This window comes from Chenopodium album, chromosome 11 (genome assembly GCF_948465745.1).
Source record: "Chenopodium album chromosome 11, dcCheAlbu1.1, whole genome shotgun sequence".
NCBI lineage: Eukaryota > Viridiplantae > Streptophyta > Magnoliopsida > Caryophyllales > Amaranthaceae > Chenopodium > Chenopodium album.
Genome location: NC_137844.1, coordinates 53,398,960 through 53,419,683, shown reverse-complemented (window position 1 = coordinate 53,419,683; position 20,724 = coordinate 53,398,960). Strand labels below are relative to the sequence as shown.

The window sequence follows — 20,724 nt, the reverse complement described above, 5'->3', positions numbered from 1 at the left end:
TAATTTTAGTTTAGTAAAATTCAGTAATTATAAAAAATATATATATATGATAGATAATCAGCAAATAATTTCAGTTCAGCAAAAATAATTTCAGTTCGATAAAAATAATAATTTCAATTCAGCAAAAATAATTTCAGTTCATTAAAAATAATTTCAGATCAGCAAAAATAAGGTGAAGTGAACATGTTCACCTTATTTTTACTTATTTCAGAAAAAATAAGTTCAGATCACATCAGAAAAAATAAGTTCATATTAGATCATCGTTTTATGTGCAGTTTTTTATCGCTAAATATCTTTAATTTCGTAACAAAAAAAATTATGAAAATCACATATTAATAAATATACACATTATTACGAATCTAACAAAACCTCACTTGATATATTTTTTCCGTATAGATTGTCGTATATTTAAGGTCAAACTTTGGTCAAATCTGTCATTCAGATCAGATCAGACCAAATCAGAGAAGCAAAAATAAGGTGAACCAAACAAGGCCTTACTCTATATTAGGTTCTATATGAATTAAGAATTTTCTATAAAGGACACAAAATAGTGTCATTGACTTGAATTAGGCCAAGTACAACTAGGGGTGTGCAAAAAAAACTGTAACTGTAACCGTTAATCGGTATAATCGACTCATTTTATAGGTTAAGTTAACCTTAAAAGCATCTTTATTTATTTGTAATCAACTAATTAGAACTTATTATTGTGTATATCAAAATTTGTATTATTAGAGTTGAAACTCTTAAAAGGACAAAAAAGTATTAATTTATAATTTTTTATTGGTTAGCGATTAACCATTTGGTTAACCAGTAACTATATCGCTAAGAAATGGTTAATCGCGGTGGTTAACCGTTCCTTAAGTGTATGATTACGGTTGTGTTTTTAAGTAACCGGTCTAGCGGTTAACCGTACCGTTAAGGCTTAATGGTACGTTTAACCTAATGTGAACAACCATAAGTACAACCATTGATTGATACAATATACATGGGGAACAAGATGACATTCAATATGTTGTGATGTATGTATTAATATGAATTGATTCATGATTCAAACTTTCGTAAAAGGAACTACTAATGGCTACACCAAAAGGTGGAAAAGGAAGGAAAATTTCAAAGAAAATCGATCTTGCCTTCGAGTAAATATTACGGAAGTATTTGACTTTTGGTCTAGTTCGATCAATTCGGTCCAATACAACTCTAAGATTGATCTTTGACAAATAGCTGATTATTACTCAATTCTACAGTGCGTATATTAATTATTCCTAAAACCATTAATTGCTCATTCTAAATTTCTAATATCAACTACCAATCATGAAACTTGAACAAAATTACAAACCATGCATATACTGTAACTTTTTTCATGTACATTATTCAATTCTCACAATTAATATACAAAGTATTTACAAACAAAAACACTTACGGATGGAATACAAATACACTAAATTTCTAAATTTTAAATAAACAATATACTTTTATGATATACTAAATTTCCAACTTAAAAAAACTATATTCCTTAGCTTTTAAAACGGGACTATTTCCAATTGTTGACATTGCATGCAAGTATACATACGTAGTAACTAATTTGGTGTAGTTTACAAGAAAAAGCTCGTTGGTCACATTAGCTAGCTAATTAAAGTGTTACTTACAAAATCTAGCCAATTCATTCTAATTAAGTACTTTATTTAATTTAATTTCTTTCATTTTACCAACTAAGAAACAAAGACATCTTAGCAATAATCGGTAGCAATGCAACTACTGTATGTACCACCTTTCTTCAGTTCATTCCCACACCCCCATAATCGTTTATAAAATGCTTGGGTTTAGCTTTGTTAGATATATACCAAAAAATATTATCAATTTTTCATTTATATGAGCACATAGCTTAAACTAGAGGTTGAGAAAAATGGCGAGTTGGAGGGAGAAAGGGGTGACAATAATAGTGTTGGTTGCTTGCTTATTGCCAGTATTATTGGTTGAATGTCGAGTTCGTCACTACAAGTTTAATGTAAGTACATGAATTTTCGTTTTTATACTTTTTACATGCATGTTATGGTTATTTATTTGCCTTCAATATTTACATGTATGCCTTTCAAAATACTAGGTGGTGGAGAAGAACTATACAAGGCTGTGTTCAACAAAATCAATCGTGACTGTCAACGGTAAATATCCGGGGCCAACGACCGTGGCTAGGGAGGATGATACCGTGCTTGTCAAGGTGGTCAATCATGTCAAGTACAACCTCACCATTCATTGGTAAGTGCAACATATATATTGAGTATATGATATTAGTGTTCAAACAACTCGATCGGTCTAACAACTTCATTGCTTAATGGACAGGCATGGGATCAGGCAGATACACACCGGGTGGTCGGATATGATGGACTAGCATACGTAACACAATGTCCAATACAGCCAGGGCAAACTTACACTTACAATTTCACGCTAACCGGCCAACGAGGAACCCTTTTCTATCATGCTCATATTCTTTGGCTTAGGGCCACTGTCCATGGTGCCATTGTTATATTGCCCAAACTTGGTGTTCCTTATCCTTTCCCCAAACCTGACAAGGAAAATGTCATCATCTTAGGTAAAAGCTCATTGGATCATTTTTTAAATTCAGCATATATATCAGTAGTTATTGGAGAAAATTCTGTGAAAAAAATAAAAGAACAATGACTTCTAGGCTTAAGCTTGTACGAGTATATATACTTTCCTACAAAAGTTATTCAACATAACCACTTAGCCCAGTAGCACAAAAACCACACTTAGGCCCATTTCATAAGACTATAAGAGTCATAACCAACACTTCACTTGCGTCATATTCTATCCAAATGGAACTAGCTAAATTTTTCAATCATGGAAAACGCTCTCAACCAAAATTCCTCTTCTCAAGAACAGGATCTAAACAATAGTTCCAAAAAAAAAAAAAAAAAAAGGGCAAAATTACACATTTAATTTTCAATAAGGAGCAGGATTCTGAGCCTAATCCTAATCCTGGATCTGAGGATAATTCAAACATCCATCATTTCCCTCCTTTGCCAAATTCAAAAAACCCTTCTAGAGGCTCGCTACAAAACTCCTTCAAAGAAATGGTCCTCTCGGATAATATAATGGCAAAGTCTACTGCTACCCTGCAGCCTCTGGAAGAGGATGAAGTCTCGGATGATGATGAACCCCCTGACCATGTTATTGATGATCCTAAATGCCCTGTGATTTACTGTCCAAGGAGGAAAAGCGCAGGATGAGACAACCTTGGCAGCATACCCTCATAATCAAGATGTTTAACGGCAAGATAGGATATATGTCTCTTGTGAAACGCTTGAAACAGAAATGTGAATTATCTGGTGGTCTGGTTTTAACAGACATAGGCCATGGCTATTTCATAGAAAGGTTCTTGAATCTTGGGGATTATAATCATGTGTTAATACAAGGCCCTTGGATGTTAGATGATAATTATCTAACCATTAGAAAGTGGATGCCCAATTTCATTCCAGATGATTCTCCCCTGCGCTTTCTCACTGCCTGGGTTAGAATTCCACATCTTTCGGTGGAATACTTTGACAAAGAATTTCTTTACAAGATTGGGGAAAAGATAGTCAAGGTGATTAGGATTGATAATAACACAGCCTTAGCAAAGCGTGGTCAATTCACTCGACTAAGTGTGGAATTGGATTTATCAAAGTTCTGGTTGCGTGGTAGAAATTGGAGGATTCAATATGAAGGGCTCCGTATGATATGCTTTAACTGTGGCAAAATTGGGCACCAAGGTGAAGCTTGTCCTCTCCATAAAGTTGCGAACATGGATGAGGATGGGACTCAAAACAATGACTCCCAAAATAAGCAAGAACCTACCCCAATCCCAACTCATGACAGAAGTGATTATAGAGACTGGATGTTGGTCAAGAAGCCTCCACCCCTCAAGCGTGTAGCAAAACAGGACAAGGTTCAAGCAGGGGCTGGCATGGTGGCGCAAAAAACCAATGCTACTGTGATTCAAGGTCAAAAAGTCAACGATCAGCAAGTCAATGGTCAACTTGCGAAGTCAACAGGATCTCGATTCGCAGCTTTGGAAGGAGAAAATTTGGAAAATGTAGATTCCTTGGGGAACAATTCTGGTAATTTGAATAAAGATCCCCTTAATTCTAGGGAAGTTAATGCGGAGGTTATCAATTTAGGTGATCCTTCTCAACAAGATAATTTTCTTATAAAAAATAATCCATTTAATTTTGGAAAGGATAATCACAATCCAAGATCATCTGGCCAATTTTTAGGAGGTTCAAAGCAATGGCAGGAAATTAGGAAGCTAAATCCTAGCAAATCAAAAACTATCCTAAAAGATAGAGCTAATTCGGCTCAATCTTTGACCCCTAATAAGCCAAAATCAAAGGAGACAACTGGTAAGGAAAATTCAAATATTGTCTTCCAAGCAACTGATAACACTACACCTTTGACACACACTGTTGACCTTAGCAAGCAATCACAAGCCACACTTGTCTCAGCCACGCCTAACCTTGATGCTGCCCTTTCTGAAGCCAATTATGCTGAACATTCCCCCGGAAAAAATAATATGTGCCAGTCTTCCAATACAAGACCCATACTTGGGAGTGGCAGACCCCCTGACTCACAAATTGGAGATGGAGATACACTCATGGTCGGTGTCGAGGCAGATAACACCGGAACTAATGGTGACACTCCAGTTGCCATTTGAAATCAGACAAGCGCTGCGTTATTTTTCTAATGCATACCAATCCAATTTTCCCAACTCCCCGGGTCTTATGAATAGTTCACACAATCTCAATGTTGATTCCTATCCCATCACGTGCATGGTATGGAATGTTCAAGGTGTTGGAAGTCGTGAGTTTACTACTGTAATCAAAGAATTAATTCGTGTTCATAAACCGATTGTTCTTCCCCTTGTTGAAACTCATATGGGTGGTGACCGTGCACAACAAATTGCTGCAATTTTGGGGTACAATGGTCATACTCGTGTAGATGATGCAAGCTTCAATGGTGGAATCTGGGTTTATTGGAAACCCGAACTGGTCACTATTGATCCAATTGAGAAGAGCAGCCAATATATCACAATGACAGTCACAAAAACAGGGGAAGTGCCTTGGTACTTCTCAGCTATTTATGCGAGTCCTGACCCATCTAAAAGACAAGAATTATGGCGTGACTTTTTGGCCAATTTCGCTCGTAACAACAATAAATCTTGGTTACTTGCGGGTGACTTTAATAATACTCGCTATGATTGGGAGCGTAGTTCAAGTTGTGCTAGCACTTCCAGACGTAGCCGCCAGTTCAATAATTGGATTTAGGATAATCAACTCTTAGAGGTAAAATTTGCAGGACCTTCTCATACATGGGTTAGGGGAAATACTATTGAGACTTGGCAAAGTGCTAGATTAGACAGAGCACTCTGTACAAGTGAATGGGGTATTCAATTTGACAAAGCTCGAGTAAAGAATCTTCCAGCCCTTTACTCGGACCATTGTCCACTTCTTATTTCTCCTAATGGTTTTACACCTCTGCCTCGATGGACCGCCCCTTTCGATTCCAAGTAGCATGGATTACTCATGAGAAATTCTCTAACTTTCTTTTTGAAAAGTGGGATACCTCGGCCCCACTAGTTCCCTTACTTCATTCCCTCTCAAATGATCTTCAAGAATGGAACCAGAATGTTTTTCATAATATTTTTCGAGAAAAAAGAACCTTGATGGCTCGAATTCAAGGTATTCAATCGAAACTCTCTCATGAAAGGAACTCGGGGCTGTTGAAATTAGAGGCCAAATTGCGCAGGGATCTTGATTCGGTTTTACAGCAGGAAGAACTTCTATGGTACCAGAAAGCACGGGTGAATTGGCTGCAATATGGGGACCAAAATACCTCCTTTTTTCATCTCAGCACTGTGGTCAGAAGGTGGAGAAATAGAATTGTGGCTATCAAGAATGATGATGATCTGTGGATATATGACAAGGATGAGGTAAAAAATTTAGTAGTCAACTATTTTGCTAAATTATATACTGATGATGGAAATGAGGGGGAGTATAATATTCCTTCGGGTGTTTGTATTGAGATTTCGAATGAAGACTGGACGAAATTGAGTAGACCGTATACAAAAAGTGACATTGAATATGTGGTCAAGAATATGGGGTCACTCAAAGCTCCGGGTCCGGATGGTTTTCAAGCCCTATTTTATTAGAAAAATTGGGACTTGGTACCTCCAAATGTGACTAAATTGGCTTTAGCAGCTCTAGTAGGGAAGGGGTTTCCTTACACTCTAAATGAAACCTTTTTAGTTCTACTGCCAAAAATTGACAATCCGGAACTACCCTCTCAGTTTCGCCCTATTGGGCTATGTAATGTCACCTATAAGATCATTACTAAAGCCATTGTGAACCGCATCAAATTAATTCTACTAAAAATTATTGCACAATCACAATCGAGCTTTGTTCCCGCAAGGCAAATCACAGACAACATTGTTATAGTTCAAGAGGTCATTCACACCATGAAAAGAAAACAAGGATGCAAGGGCTATATGACGATTAAAATGGATTTTGAAAAGGCATATGATCGGCTTAAGTAGGCTTTTATTCAATTCGAGACACACTTGTAGAAATGAACCTCCCCTTGATCATGATTGAGGTGATTATGGAATGTGTTACATCCCCTTCAATGAGAGTTCTTTGGAACAGAGAGAAAACTGAATCTTTCTTTCCTTCTAGAGGCATCCATCAAAGGGATTCAATTTCTCCCTATCTCTTTGTACTCTGTATGGAAAGGCTTAATCAAGTAATAGAGGCTGCTATAGTTGCGGGGCATTGAAAACCGATTTATGCTAGTAGAGGGGGTCCAAAGCTTTCAAACTTATTTTTTGCAGATGATCTCATACTTTTCGCCGAAGCTTCTATTGATCAAGCCAATGTGATCACTGACTGTCTCAAGAGGTTTTGCACGGCTTCTGGTCAGAAGGTAAGCCTGCAAAAATCTAGAGTGTATTTCTCTCGAAACATATGCCAGGAAGAGCAAGCTGCAATTTCGGATGTCTTGGGAATGGAAGTTACTAATGATTTGGGTTTATACTTGGGCATGCCAACCTTAACTAGTCCGGTAACAAGGGAAACGTATGCTCATCTTTGTGAAAAGGTGGATAGAAGACTAACTGGTTGGAATTCTAAGTATCTCTCATTGGCTGGCCGTATTACCCTAGCAAAGTCTACACTCACAACACTTGCTAATTACTCAATGCAAACAGCTAAGTTACCTCGTACCGTTTGTGATGAGATTGATAAGAAAGATCGACGATTTGTGTGGGGTGGGAATGAGAATAGTAAGATACACCTTATATCATGGGAGGCTCTACAATTCCCTAGAAATAAAGGTGGTATTGGATTACGCTCTGCTAGGCAATCGAACTCGGCTTTCTTAACAAAGCTAGCTTAGAGAGTTATCAAGGAACCCACAGCCCTTTGGTCTAGAGTTCTCTGCTCTAAGTATTGCAAAGGACGATGCGATATTGACATGTTTTTACCTACCAACAACATGTCAAATGTCTGGCGAGGAATCACAGAAAATGCTTGTTGGTTGAAGAAAGGATCGATTGTTGCTGTTGGTAATGGCCGTACCACTCTTTTTTGGGATCATTGTTGGGCAAATTCTACTCCGTTGCGCGATGCTTGCACAGCTAATATCCCAGCCTCCTTGGAGAAATCTACGGCTGCAGAGATGTGAGATAGTGGAGTAGGTTGGAAATGGGAATTATTCTCTAATCTCTTACCATCCCATGAAATCAAATGCATTGCTTCTCACGTTTAGGTGGAAGATCCTGCAGCTTGTGACATTCTGTACTGGAGAGGGGCAAAAAATGAAGGTTTCTCTGTGAAGTATGCTGCTCAATTAATGCAAGATCATGAGCATATTCCCACAAACCCGAAGTGGAACTTAGCTTGGAAAGCGCTAGTCCCTCACAGAATTCGTACCTTTCTTTGGTTATGTTTTCATGATCGAGTGCTTTGTAATGCTAACAAACTCAAGAGGCATCTAACAGAGGACCCTTCCTGCCATCGCTGCTCTCAACACACTGATGAAACACTCTTGCACTTGCTAAGGGACTGCTCTGAAGCTAAAAAGGTGTGGTAAAAGGTGGGTGGTACAACCTACTACCATTCCTTCTTTACTGGTGAGCTTAATACCTGGCTAGTGCGTAACTTAGAAGCTGATGGTTTGATTTTCTCTAAGAAATGGCCAAAAACCTTTGCAACAACCCTTTGATGGCTATGGAGATGGAGGAACAATGCTATGTTTGGAAGCTTGGAAGAAATCCCTGCTAACATTGTTACGTTTTTTCATACCAAAATTGAAGAAACCTGGAAAGTATACTCTGAGGATCATGGATTAATTCTGCCAGACTTGAAGAAAGAAGTGCTTATCAAATGGATGGCACCACCAGTGAATTGGTTTGCTCTAAACACAGATAGAGCAGCAAAGGGAGCGTCAGGCCTAGCAGGAGGAGGTGGAGTAATTCGGGACAACACTGTCAAATATGTGCGTGGGTTTGCAACTAATTATGGGATTTGTACAGCCTTCAAAGCCGAGCTCTGTGCTGCTGAGATGGGTCTTAGAATGGCATGTATTTTGGGCATCTCGAAGCTAGTTCTATAGATGGATAACCAAGCTTGTATTGAAGCTATCAAAAATCCCGAGCACATGGGAGGTGAATGTGTGCACATCCTTAACAATTGTCGTAACTTAATTAGTTTTCTTGGTTGTAATTTTTCTATTGTGTTTTGTTTTAGAGAGGGTAATAGGGTGGCTGATGGCCTAGCTAATTTGGGTGTTCATCTTGAGGAAGGGATGGTTTATTTAGATACTCCTCCGATCGAAATAAACTCTCTTCTAAGGGAGGATATCGTAGGAGTGGCTATGCCACGTTTTATTATGTAATCTCTTTTGGTTTTTTGAATAAATGGGCTTGGCCCTCATTTGCACCAAAAAAAAAAAAAAAAAAAAAAAAAAAAAATTCTATCCAAATGGGAGTATGGGACAAGCCACACATAACTACGGAGTACATAAGTAAATAACATATAACATTAATGTTGGAAATTAAATCCAACTGTAGTTGATTATCGAAAATGATCTTTAATTATCATATTGGATTACCTATATAGGTGAATGGTGGAAATCGGATGTTGAAGCCATGATCAACCAAGAACTAAAATCTGCATTAGCACCCAATGTCTCAGATGCTCATACAATTAACGGACATCCTGGACTGATTAAGGGTTGTAACTCTCAAAGTAAGAAGCAATATTCCTAATTAGTACTCACTTTTGTTATAATCATAATATTATACAGTACTTGTATATCATATATACATTCACATGATGCAGAATTGTTCAATTTACATGTGAAACCGAGGAAGAAATACATGCTTCGAATTATCAATGCTGCACTCAATGAAGAACTTTTCTTCAAGATAGCCGGTTGTAGACACCCATTTGTGTCTCCCCAAAACCAAACCCAGTGATGAATACCTTTTGCGTCAAACCATAATCGAATGAGGTGAAAGTGTGGAAAAGTCAAGTGTTGCGGTTAGTTTTTATTAAAATCTTTCTTTCTGTTTTCGAAAACCCACTCTATTTTATAAAAACGTCCATTTCAGTTTATTTTGGTCTTGATAAGGGTCCAATAATAGTGTAGTTGGATGGGGCTTTAAAATACCTTTCCAACGATATATTATAAGCCCAATTCCGATGAATAATGAGGAAGTTATGGCCAAAATACTAAATTGGGCCCAAACCGGATTTTACCTACGACCCAATGATCATGAGGAGGGTCTAAAGGTTTAATCCTATTCCTAAACTAATTAGGATTGATTAGAATATTCTATAAGTTTATAAAATATCTTAATTATCCTTTTTTTGAAAAGATAAGATCATGGAATTTGATTTGAATATAAACTTTCCTATTTTAAAACTTTCCTAATTCTATTCAGATTTAAAGATGTTCAAAGATAGTCAGATATTATTTTCGTGCCTTATAATTTTTTATCCAAATTTTATATGGTTGGATAGATCTTGAAATTATCTTTCCAATGATATATTATAATAGTACATCCGAGCTATAACGAAAAAGATATGAAAGATATACGAAACTCTATCCAAAACTAACACCGTCCTACTATTTCGACCATATCTTTTTATCTACAAAAGATTTTAATCTGAATCCAATTGCATTAGAAAGTATACTTCAAGAGCTTTCCAACGACATATTATATGACTTATTTGGACTTCTAGATCAAAAGATATGATTAAAACAAAATCCGCAAAAAACTGTCTTGTCGCGAAACGACAGTTTTGTCGCCTCGCGACAGACTCTGTCGCCTGGCGACAAGATAAATCTTTGGCGACAAGGTCGGTTTGATTAGCGACAGCGTGGAGTTTTATTCCTTATCAAATTCTATGATTTTCCGGACTTTTTCCTTATAAATAGGGTCCGAACCTCTGTTTTTATTCATCAATTACAATCAACTATCATCAACTTTCATCAATCAACTATCATCAACTTTCTTTCATCATCTCTCATCAATTCTTACTCAATTCTCTCTATCAACACTCTTCCTTAATTCTTTCTTTCTCTCTCTCTTTCTAAACTAGCTTTTTACAAACAATATTCCGCATTCACAAGACTTAGAGTCTCTTAGCCAAGTTCGAAGTTGCCTTCGCCCTAGACGTGAAAGGGTTGACAATTTCTGAGGGTTTGGTCCAAAACTAGTCAAAAATTTATTTATTTTGATTTCAATTTAATTCTTTGATTATTCTTTATTATTTTCATTGAAGTTTACTAACTTGTGTATTTTGTTATTAGAAAGAGGTACGAGGCTTCAAAGTAAGTAGATTAGCTTACTCTCTATTTCTTTCACAATGTAGATTGCATGCTTATTATTGTTAATTCCTAGTATCATGTTAGGATGCTTTTAATGCTTTCTAGTATCATGTTAGGATGTTATTTAATGCTTTCTAGTGTCATGTTTAGGGTGCCTTAATCCTTTCTAATATCATGTTAGTACCATGTTAGGTTTAAAGCTTTGATCTTTATTGTTTAGTGACATGCTAGGATTTGTTATTGATCTTATTAGTATCATGCCTAGGATCTTGCTATTATATTTAAGCTTTATTATGCCTTATCATGCTATTATCATCATTATGGTTATCATGATTATTATTTATTCTTTATTATCATGTTGCTTGATTATTTTTTTATTGTTATTGCTTGATCACGCCTTTTATGATTGTTAAAGGGAATTTGTACTTGAAATCACGCTTAATAAGATAATTATTAATTTGGTTTAGGCTAATGTGATTTTAACTCAAGTGATCGCCAATAATAGTCTTTATTTGTGCATTAATATTCAACCAACATAGATTAAACAGGGTAGGTTTAATATAATGTTTGTATGTTATTTGAAAAGCGCACATGAATACGAGCAGAACAAAGTAGAGGCCTATTTTATAGGGCGGGTCCTTTCTTTTGTAGATTGGATTCGTACCCTCATCCCCGGACCCTGTTTGGTTCAAGACCTTATGGAGTAGTTGATGGTCCTTTTGGATTGTCTTTTGGGTTTACAAGTTCCTAAAACTTGTTGGCGACTCTTTTTGCTCTTTGTCTTTCCCTTTGGAACGCCACCGTACTTTAGTGTATGATCACAGTGGGGTTCAAGTTTGGGGTTATCATAACGCTTGAAATATTCCCTACAATTTTTGGCGACTCCACTGGGGAGGATTTCTATTTATATTCCTAAAATTTATTTAATTTTGGCAATTATTTAGAATGAGCGGATGAGACTCGAAAAATTCTAAGTATTTCATGTGCGTGATTTGATTAACATTATTGTCATATGCATTAAAAGGTCCTCATGGGAGTACCCCATGAGTCAATCCATAGGAATTTTACACGTAGGAAATTTGGGAAATATCTTTCATGACTAGAATCGAAAAGATAATACGAAATCTGGAAAATTCGAAGAACACATAAACTTGCCAAGGCATGTAGGAACTAGCGTCTAGAAAACAGGGCTTGTCGCCCGTAAAAAGTTTCTGTCGCCTGGCGACAGTTCTGTCGCTTGGCGACAGGAGCTTTTTTGCGGTGACAGTCCCTGTAGTCTGGCGCCAAGTTCTTCCAATACCGAGCCAGGGTTCTGTCTTCTTGCTTTGACCATTTCTAGTGTTGTTGGCTCGATTTTGCTTATTGATTGAGTCATTTTCTCACTTTTCTGAAACCCATATGTGTTCTACATATGGATATAACCCTCTGGGGGTTCCTGCTTCGCCTGCCCAATGGAGTATTCCACTATCTTGTGCAAAGCTCAGATTTGGGGATGTGTAAGTTTTGTGAATCCACCAAACCATGGCGTCGAGTCCGATCTCATATCGCACTCGCGGAATCTTGTCCATTCGCTCCAACCCTCCCGGTAGGCTTGTGTGCAATGCATATGGATTCTTAACCATGGACCTTTTTTGACTTAACCCATATCCTCGAACTTTAGAGAACTAGAGCCATGGTTAGGTTGCAAACTCATCATATTGTGACTATGTGAACTACTTGTTTACCTTGTTTGTATATATTATATGTGTGTTAACCGTTTGTTTGACTTGTGTTCAAGACTAATAAATTGACTAATGACTAAAAGGACTTTGTCTAGTTAATTAATTAATTAATCTTGAATTAACTAAAGACTAATAATTTAATCAATTCGACTTAGTACGACTTTAGGCATGTCCATTTAGAGTAAAATTACTGGAAACAGTCCAGATTAATGTTCCAGCAATGGCACAGAAATTTGGACTGTGGCGCTGCAGTCTAGTCTCTGTCGCCTGGCGACAATTTTGTCGTCCGGCGACAGGCTTTAAACAGTGGCGACAGTCCTGTTGTTTTAGCGACAGTCCAGTTTTCTTGCTTGAGTCACCACGACGAGTCTAATTAACAGTCTACTAATCGGATTAATCAGTTCATTGATATTTCAAACCATGTTTAAGTCTTATATTGACTTTAGGCACTTAAAGTCCAATGGTCATACACTAAGAGTCAAAGACTTTGTTTAATTAATTAATTAATTAATTTGAACTAATGAATAAGCCTAAAATCGAGTCATAGTTCCATTAAGTCAACCCGGATTTTTATTCCCATATACTGCACATGCGTCAACTTGTTTTGGTCATAGCCAGAGTTCTAGGAAGAACCACGAGTCGTACAACCTATGGATCTGTAGCCCTGAGTTTTATCTTTAATTTGGCGTTGGTTTCGTCCCAATCAGAGTCACAGATTAAAAGTTATGACTAAAATACCACAGCCTATCCAGTTTAATGCACATACGTGAAGTCTTAATTTAGTCTTTGCTTAAGTCTAGTCACATAGTCTAGCCACATGGTCATGACACAAGTATTAACATGTCACCTACACTCATTAGTCTTAGCACACACATAACATGTTTGTCACACTATGACCATGTCTTAGGTTCATGCATGAGTCGTTTTTCCGTCATTTGAGTGGGGGTCCATTCTATTCCTATTTCTTCAATATTTCTTCATCTACATCTTCTTCCTATTCTCCACATACTTTCTTCCATATTTCTTCATCTACATCATCTTCCTACTCTCTACATACTTTCTCCACATATATCACTCCCTTCATTCTTTCATGATCTCTTCCCATCTATGCATGTTGAATCGAGTTCGAGTCATGTGATTGACAATAATAATAATAAAAAAAGGAGTAATGATGAGACAAAACACAAGGCAAGCTTCTCACTAAGATTTCATGCTTTCTTCTTCTTTTTTCAAACCTTTCCCCAATAAGTCTAGCATAGGCACCCTTTGTCTACCTTAGATTTATTACATAGGTTTTTTTATTTTGTTCCCCTTTAATAAAATGAGCATTTTAATTTCTTGCATATGATCATTGCATTAAAAAAAAAAAAAAAAAAACGCCGAATTAAGCACAAGGTATACCAATGATTTGAGGCACCCCTTGTAGCCATATCATATTATCTCTCACCCTTTAAATATATAATCCTTTTCTTGATAAACCACTTTGAGCCTCGTCTAACGATAGACCTTTCTTTTTTCAACCCACATCTACTAACCTTGGGATGGGATGGTGTGTAACTTATGCAAGTTCTAAATATGAAAGCTTGAGTGATTTCAAAAGAGTAAAATAAAAATAAGAAAAAATAAATAAAAGTGTACAAAAGGGCAAGTGTTCCAATGTCTATGATATAAAAATATCTTTGATAAGAACATGTCTCAGATTGCGTTTCTTATCGAGTGCTCGGTACCGTGCCTGAGAAACATGAATGCCAAGTGAGTGATAGACCGCATGATCGGATTGCCCACACTTATAAAAATAAAAATGCAAAAGCAAAAAAAAAAAAAGAAAAGAGCAAAAAATAATAAAAAAAAGAAAGAAAGCTCATAAGTGAGAAAAAACCTCAAGCATAAAAATACAAAGATTCAAAAGCAAGGTTGCACACCTTGGGGGCTTATTTAGGGTCTTGAGCCTTTATCCCCTTCTTCTCTAACCTTTAGCCTAACCACGTTACAACCCTTAAAAAGACCTTCTTGAGGTATACACACACTTGTGCGAGGTTCGGCTAGAGCTACGTTTGGCCTGATTCCTAACGGATACGTAGGCAACCTCATATTGAGGTGCGACCATAATAAAAATGCATTCATTTTCACATTCACACACTTACACCATGATCATATCAAGGGATTTCCAATGCTCATCCCTATTTACTTAGAGCTAGACTTGGGGGCTTTATCCTTACATCATTAGCCTACCTAGCCTAAGAGTCATCATTATTTGACTCTTATCAAATAATACTTTTCCATACACTTAGCCTTTGCAGCTTAACTTTAGTGTCACATCCACACACATCACAGATACATGACCAAATAGACTTCCAATTAGGAACCCTTTGTCATGAAGTCTTAGCATAATGTTGAAGCATGCCTTATCAAAATCATTCATCACTCATCACTTATAATCATCATTGTATCAAAGTATGAAGTACTTAGCCTCCGTGTCTAAGTTACCTAAATACTTTCATAATCGAGTCAACTAAGATAGTTTAGGAGGAATTAATCCTTGCACCTTGAGGGATAGTATCAAATGCATATACTTGATTAAGCTCATTCAACATGCACCATCAAACACTTCGATTCTTTTTCGTGTCTTTCTTTTTCGGGAGAAAGTCGGTACCCTCCACAAAAATGACGGAAAATTTTTCTTTTTTGCATTTTCGAGTCGCACGCCACACACGAGTCATGTACATTGAGTCATGTCGTGTCAATTCACCTTGGGTCAACCTCAAGTCAGTCAGTCACATTGAGTTAACCTCAAGTCAATCATTCACCTTAGGTCAACCCTAAGAAACACATCAAGTCTTAGGTCAACCCTAAGAAAAACACCAGCAAAGTCTTTTGGCAATTCTTTTGATTTTTACAGGATACAACCATTCAGCAAAGCTCCTGTTCGCAGCCAACCGAACGATCGCAACAAGCATTCAAGTATCAAAGCTCTTTTGTTCAGAGACGCGTGGACATATCATCAAAGCTCTTTTGTTCAGAGACGCGTGGACATATCATCAAAGCTCTTTTGTTCAGAGACGCGTGGACATATCATCAAAGCTCTTTTGTTCAGAGACGCGTGGACATATCATCAAAGCTCTTTTGTTCAGAGACGCGTGGACATATCATCAAAGCTCTTTTGTTCAGAGACGCGTGGACATATTATCAAGCTCTATTGTTCAGAGACGCGTGGACATATCATCAAAGCTCTTTTGTTCAGAGACGCGTGGACATATCATCAAGCTCTATTGTTCAGAGACGCGTGGACATATCATCAAGCTCCATTGTTCAGAGACGAGTGAACATTCCTCAAGAAAGCTCCATTGTTCAGAGACGAGTGAACAATCCTCAAAAAAAGACTCCATTGTTCAGAGACGAGTGAACAATCCTCAAAAAAAGACTCCATTGTTCAGAGACGAGTGAACATCAACAACAAATGCAACAAAACGGTTACCCCAGAGACGTGCGCTCGACGGTGCAAGATACGCGTTTCTTAACTCTTTTATCTGTTTAACTAATGATTGTTTTGCAGGTATCGGCGTTATAAGAATGATTTGGAATCGCAGAACGTTTTGAATCATTCTCCGTCCCTATCGATACTTTGACTTTCGTTTTCGAAACTTAAGTTTCTCCAAACTCAGTCAAAGTGGGGGCTTCTGTAGACACCCATTTGTGTCTCCCCAAAACCAAACCCAGTGATGAATACCTTTTGCGTCAAACCATAATCGAATGAGGTGAAAGTGTGGAAAAGTCAAGTGTTGCGGTTAGTTTTTATTAAAATCTTTCTTTCTGTTTTCGAAAACCCACTCTATTTTATAAAAACATCCATTTCAGTTTATTTTGGTCTTGATAAGGGTCCAATAATAGTGTAGTTGGATGGGGCTTTAAAATACCTTTCCAACGATATATTATAAGCCCAATTCCGATGAATAATGAGGAAGTTATGGCCAAAATACTAAATTGGGCCCAAACCGGATTTTACCTACGACCCAATGATCATGAGGAGGGTCTAAAGGTTTAATCCTATTCCTAAACTAATTAGGATTGATTAGAATATTCTATAAGTTTCTAAAATATCTTAATTATCCTTTTTTTGAAAAGATAAGATCATGGAATTTGATTTGAATATAAACTTTCCTATTTTAAAACTTTCCTAATTCTATTCAGATTTAAAGATGTTCAAAGATAGTCAGATATTATTTTCGTGCCTTATAATTTTTTATCCAAATTTTATATGGTTGGATATATCTTGAAATTATCTTTCCAATGATATATTATAATAGTACATCCGAGCTATAACGAAAAAGATATGAAAGATATACGAAACTCTATCCAAAACTAACACCGTCCTACTATTTCGGCCATATCTTTTTATCTACAAAAGATTTTAATCTGAATCCAATTGCATTAGAAAGTAGACTTCAAGAGCTTTCCAACGACATATTATATGACTTATTTGGACTTCTAGATCAAAAGATATGATTAAAACAAAATCCGCAAAAAACTGTCTTGTCGCGAAACGATAGTTTTGTCGCCTCGCGACAGACTCTGTCGCCTGGCGACAAGATAAATCTTTGGCGACAAGGTCGGTTTGATTAGCGACAGCGTGGAGTTTTATTCCTTATCAAATTCTATGATTTTTCGGACTTTTTCCTTATAAATAGGGTCCGAACCTCTGTTTTTATTCATCAATTACAATCAACTATCATCAACTTTCATCAATCAACTATCATCAACTTTCTTTCATCATCTCTCATCAATTCTTACTCAATTCTCTCTATCAACACTCTTCCTTAATTCTTTCTTTCTCTCTCTCTTTCTAAACTAGCTTTTTACAAACAATATTCCGCATTCACAAGACTTAGAGTCTCTTAGCCAAGTTCGAAGTTGCCTTCGCCCTAGACGTGAAAGGGTTGACAATTTCTGAGGGTTTGGTCCAAAACTAGTCAAAACTTTATTTATTTTGATTTCAATTTAATTCTTTGATTATTCTTTATTATTTTCATTGAAGTTTACTAACTTGTGTATTTTGTTATTAGAAAGAGGTACGAGGCTTCAAAGTAAGTAGATTAGCTTACTCTCTATTTCTTTCACAATGTAGATTGCATGCTTATTATTGTTAATTCCTAGTATCATGTTAGGATGCTTTTAATGCTTTCTAGTATCATGTTAGGATGTTATTTAATGCTTTCTAGTGTCATGTTTAGGGTGCCTTAATCCTTTCTAATATCATGTTAGTACCATGTTAGGTTTAAAGCTTTGATCTTTATTGTTTAGTGACATGCTAGGATTTGTTATTGATCTTATTAGTATCATGCCTAGGATCTTGCTATTATATTTAAGCTTTATTATGCCTTATCATGCTATTATCATCATTATGGTTATCATGATTATTATTTATTCTTTATTATCATGTTGCTTGATTATTTTTTTATTGTTATTGCTTGATCACGCCTTTTATGATTGTTAAAGGGAATTTGTACTTGAAATCACGCTTAATAAGATAATTATTAATTTGGTTTAGGCTAATGTGATTTTAACTCAAGTGATCGCCAATAATAGTCTTTATTTGTGCATTAATATTCAACCAACATAGATTAAACAGGGTAGGTTTAATATAATGTTTGTATGTTATTTGAAAAGCGCACATGAATACGAGCAGAACAAAGTAGAGGCCTATTTTATAGGGCGGGTCCTTTCTTTTGTAGATTGGATTCGTACCCTCATCCCCGGACCCTGTTTGGTTCAAGACCTTATGGAGTAGTTGATGGTCCTTTTGGATTGTCTTTTGGGTTTACAAGTTCCTAAAACTTGTTGGCGACTCTTTTTGCTCTTTGTCTTTCCCTTTGGAACGCCACCGTACTTTAGTGTATGATCACAGTGGGGTTCAAGTTTGGGGTTATCATAACGCTTGAAATATTCCCTACACCGGCCATCACCTCACTGTCGTCGAAGTCGATGCCACCTATGTTAAACCCTTCAAAACAGACACAATTGTCATATCACCAGGCCAAACCACTAATGTGATCCTTGAGGCCAAAACTAAAGTAATGGGCAAGTACTTGGTCGTAGTATCACCCTTTATAGATGCACTTATCCTAGTGGATAACGCAACCGGCTTGGCCACGATTCGTTACCCTTCATCAAGGTCCGCGACCTTATCCACCACTCTCACCGCGCCACAACCTATCAATGCCACTCAAGTGGCTGATAACTTCACCAATTCCCTTCGAGCCCTTAACACGAAAGAGTTCCCAGCTAAGGTGCCACAAAAAGCTGATCAAAAATTATTATTTGCAGTTGGTTTAGGTGTTAACCCTTGCTCAACTTGTGTAAATGGGTCTAGGGTGGTAGTTGATATTAACAATGTTACATTTGTTTTACCAACAATTTCTCTTCTACAAGCACATTACTTTAACACAAGTGGTGTATGCACTGCTGATTTCCCTGTAAACCCTTTTACACCATTCAATTACACCAGAAATTAGGTTACGAACCTCGGTACTACAACCGGGACTAGAGTGTATAGGCTTCCTTATAATGCAACAGTTCAACTCGTGTTACAAGATACCGCAATTTTGACTCCGGAGAACCACCCGTTCCATTTGCATGGATTTAATTTCTTCGTCGTTGGGAAAGGTGTGGGAAATTATAACCCTAAGAAGGATCCAAAGAAATTTAATCTTGTCGATCCTGTTGAAAGGAACACCATTAGAGTACCATCAGGCGGATGGGTTGGTATCAGATTTAGAGCCGATAATCCAAGTAATTTTCGAGTACGCGTAGTTTTCAATGTTCAATCAACTTAATTATGGACCTATATATACTTGTTCATTAAGCATACTGTTAATTATGTATTTAATTATTCTTTTGGTTGTGTTATATTTAGGGGTTAGGTTCTTGCATTGCCATTTGGAGATTCATACAACATGGGGGTTAAAAATGGCGTTCTTAGTGGATAATGGCAAAGGACCACATGAATCTTTGATACCACCTCCAAGCAATTTTCCCAAGTGTTAATGAGTCAAATTTCCTATTATTTTTTTACTCCGTATAAAATAAGATTATAGTTCCTCTATCCTACTAAGATTTCTCTATATGTCCCAAAAAACTCTCAAAAATTGGTCATATGGAGCATTCTTAGTAGGACAAAGAGAGTACATGATTCTTTTATTTGTTTAATTTCCTTGTGAAAAGCCACATGAACACAGAGAAAAGACGATGAAGAAGATTTCCATGAAATTTTTAGTATTTTTGAGCAAGCTAAGCAAGAGCAAGTGCCTAATATGCAACAAAGTCAAATGTACCATGTTGTGTACTTTGGTTCTAGTAGTTGACATCATGCATGTAATAGGAAGTACGAATGCTTCCATTTTATGCAGACTGCATAGATGTATTGAAGTTTAGGACTGCAAATTTGTTAATACTTTGATCATTTAGCCCTTTTGGGTAATGCACAAACCAATTTGTACGAGGGTTGGAGCATTCGGCCAACTTTGTTTAAGCATTTTTGGTTCGTCTAAAATCAAATATTGGCATTGAGGCTAAACTTTAAATGACTATATACATGCAAAAACATTATCAATTAAGAAAACATGTTCTTCAAGGCTAGTACTTTTTTTCCAAAAGGTGAAAAAAAAAAAAAAAAAAAAAAAAAACCCTCTTTTAAGAGGATATATAAGAGTGGATAACATTTTCCTTCTATAAGCTTTGGCTCTAAAGTCTAAACAAATAAACAATACTCCTCCTATTGTTCCTAAGTTTACAAATCAATAAAATGTGAAGGGAATACTAGACCAAATTCATAATTTAAAACTTAGGTGTTAAAAAAAGTCTTAACAATGCATGAATTTATTTAATTTTCAACTTAATTTATGTATGGATATTGATCGTGTATCCATTACCTTTACCCTTAGACTTTAAGGATGTATATGGTTCATAAAAACCTTCAAATAAAATCTTAACTAACAATTTCTCCATGTTAATCTCATTATATTAGCACTTTTTCCCGCTTCATATAATTCTACCAAATAACATGAAAAAAAAATGAGATTGTTTAGAGACCGACTATATAATAAATTTCACTTTACTATAAAGT

General features: G+C 36.5%; 1 pseudogene; it reads left to right on the top strand.

Annotated features, from left to right (window-relative positions):
* The first annotated feature begins 1,903 nt into the window (after positions 1-1,903).
* LOC145569195 (laccase-4-like) lies at positions 1,904-19,646 on the top strand (annotated as a pseudogene).
* Positions 19,647-20,724: the final 1,078 nt, after the last annotated feature.